General features: G+C 41.6%; 1 long non-coding RNA gene across 1 annotated transcript; it reads right to left on the bottom strand.

Annotated features, from left to right (window-relative positions):
* Positions 1–1,224: 1,224 nt before the first annotated feature.
* On the bottom strand, positions 1,225–2,429 carry LOC129408326 (uncharacterized). Its single transcript, XR_008631884.1, has 3 exons — positions 2,320–2,429; positions 1,750–1,917; positions 1,225–1,292 (listed from the first exon to the last, which is right to left on the bottom strand). It is a non-coding gene; the product is annotated as an uncharacterized LOC129408326 (long non-coding RNA).
* Between the last annotated feature and the right edge of the window lie 531 nt (positions 2,430–2,960).

Consider the following 2,960-nt stretch of genomic DNA (forward strand, 5'->3'; position numbering starts at 1 on the left):
GGGGCAGGTAGACTGACCCTAGTGATTATCACAGAGTGAACAGAGGAAAGTGAAGGGACAACACAAGATCTCCAGGATGCTCAGAACGACACAGCTCACACAGCCACAGCAGGCTGCACAGCAGGCCAAACAGCAGTCTGCACAGGAGCAGTCTGCACGAGAGGAGAACAGGTTTTAGAACAAACTATTTAACCACTGACAGAAAACAACTTTTGGATTCCTCTCAATATCAGACATGTACATCACAGACAAAAGTTTGGACAGTCCTTCTCATTCAGTGTCTTTTTTCCTTAAGTTTACTGCTTAAATACAAACAGAAGGCATCAAATATGTGGCACAACATATATGGAATTATGTAGCAAAGAAAAAAAGGGAATTAACCCTTTGTATTGTCAACAGAATTGCAAACCCTTCAGCTTCTTGTCAGGGTCAACACATACAAAGAGTGTGTGAAGCAGTGACTGAAGTAAAGGGTGACTATTTTGGTCTTTAATCTAAAGGTTTTGTGTTTATCTTTGTTTCCTTCACACATGAGTTCATTCATAGTTCTGATGCTTTCAGTCAGAATCTAAGGTGTAAATAATCATGAAAATGAAGAAGAAACAAACATGAGAAAGTGTGTCCAAACATTTGAACTATGGTGTGAAAAAGGGACAAAAGGAAAGCAGAACAAAAAAGAGGTGCTCTTTGGTCAAGGGACAAAAAGTACAAAAAACAAGGTACTCTCTTGGATGTTAAAATATCTTGAGCCCCAATGTGTTTCAGCCCACTGGCCTTTTTTTTTTTTACTGAATCTATAAATGTAAAGCCACTGAAACCCTGACATGAGGACACTGATTTTATTCTCTTTGATTCTTTTCTCTTCATTATTCACTGTTTTAAATGTGGTCATTTTGTATTGGTGTTAACATCGCCATCTGGTGGTGTTTTTCACTCACTGTCCCACACTGCAGAAGAGTCAGACTGCAGACCTGCACCCAGAGGACCCGACCTCACAGTCACCACCACGATGACCCCCACACACACGTCCCTCACTGTATTACAACAGTTTACTGTTTAAAGGTGACTATAAGTAACATTTCTTTAGAGCACTTTTCACAGAGATCAGCTCACAGTTGTGCTTCATCTTTAGCTTAAAATATTCCACTTTTATTTCAGACCTGATTTAGACTTGGCTTTGTCCTTGTTTAGTCCTGGTTTCATTGTAGTCCTGGCTCAGTTTCAGTGTTTCTTATCTTTAAACTCAGGTGTGGAGCCAGGAAGAGGTGAAGCTTCTTCAGAAGAAACTGGTCCTGATCAGAGAAATAAACACACTTACATACTTCTGCTTTGGTACATTTAAAGAGGGGGTCTTATGCATTATTTTTGGAGTTTGAGCCATGTTAAAATGTTGTTCCCTCATTAAAACCCTCCAAGTCATTTTCCATAAATACACAAATAGGATACAAAATAATACATCACAACTTCACAAACCTGATACAATGTGCAGAGTTTTATTAGTGAGATGCACGCCTGTTGTAGGGTTAGTGACACAATGTGGAGAACATACAGAGGGGGGACTCTGACTCAAAATGAAACTGAAAGTTGTTTAACATTTTAATAGGTTGTTTTCAGCAAATTCTGAATTTTTAAAACTATAAAAGGACCATGGTGATCTAAATACATGATAGTGGTTAGTGGTTAATTCCCCATAGAAGTAAATCCCCCTCTTTCACTTGTGTGGAATATTAAACAACTGAGCTCTCTCACCTTCAGTCACCGAAGGCTGAATACCAAGACTTGTTGTATTTGCTGCCATTTGAAAAAAATCTCCCATATACCAAAAAAATCTTCTGAAAAAGTGACTTCAGTATAATGCTGTTTTGTTGAATTTCTTAATCTTCTTGTTGAGCTGAAGTTGGCTTCTCGTCTTTATCCCTAATCAAGAAAAACATAAGAATAAACAAATCAAGACAAGTCGCCGTTCTTAAACTGTCTGATTTGTGAAAAAAGTGGAAGTGCGACCGAGTCAGTGACCACAAGTCCAAGTCAAGTCTCAAGTCCTCTGCTTTGAGCTTCAAATCATCTCAAGTCTTTAACCAAACACAGCTAGAATTTTTGCAACTGATATGCTTTTTAAACTAAATTCTATTATTTAAAGTTGCACTGTGTAACTTTTCTGAGACCAGAGACCAGATTAGCTGTGGTAGGAGATATCCGATGAGCACTGAGAGTAAAGTGACAAAATTAAAAGTGGTCCAGGAGAATATAAAGCAAAAGGGTTAAAAAAAAAAAGATCTTTAGAAAAAGAGCCAAGCATTAGTTACCAATGTGGATTACCTGAAGAATTGGCAGGGAGTGCTGGAAAAACCAGGGAAAACCAGGCTTATATGTGTACATGGATCTCAAGTGTAAGTTGGAGACAGAGTGCAGCTGCTGTGGGCTGAGTGACTCCTCCCAGGTGAGGGAGAAAGAGAGAAACTAGAGGATCATGACTCTGAAAACAAACTGGACATATGCAAACTATTATTACTAAATATGATAAAATTTTCCATATCAGGCCAATACCATGTGAAGAGAATATCATTCTATTCCATTCCATTTTCGTTCGCTTATCCAGGGTCAGGTCGCGGGGGCAGCAGTCCGAGAAGGGCCTCCCAGATATCCCTCTCCACGCACACGTCCTCCAGCTCCTCCGGGGGGATCCTGAGGTGTTCGCAGGCCAGTCCAGAGACATAGTCCCTCCAGTGTGTCCTGGGTCTTCCCCGGGGCCTCCTCCTGGTGGGACATGCCCGGAAAACCTCCTGAGGAAGGCGTCCAGGAGGCATCCGGAACAGATGCCTGAGCCACCTCAACTGGCTCCTCTCGACGTGGAGGAGCAGCGACTCTACTCCGAGCTCCTCCCGTGTGACTGAGCTCCTCACCCTATCTCTAAGGGAGCGCCCAGCCACCCTGCGGAGGAAACCCATTTCGGAGGCTTG

Source organism: Boleophthalmus pectinirostris, unplaced genomic scaffold, assembly GCF_026225935.1.
Source record: "Boleophthalmus pectinirostris isolate CB_2022bp ecotype Guang Dong unplaced genomic scaffold, ASM2622593v1 HiC_scaffold_16, whole genome shotgun sequence".
NCBI classification, from domain to species: domain Eukaryota; kingdom Metazoa; phylum Chordata; class Actinopteri; order Gobiiformes; family Gobiidae; genus Boleophthalmus; species Boleophthalmus pectinirostris.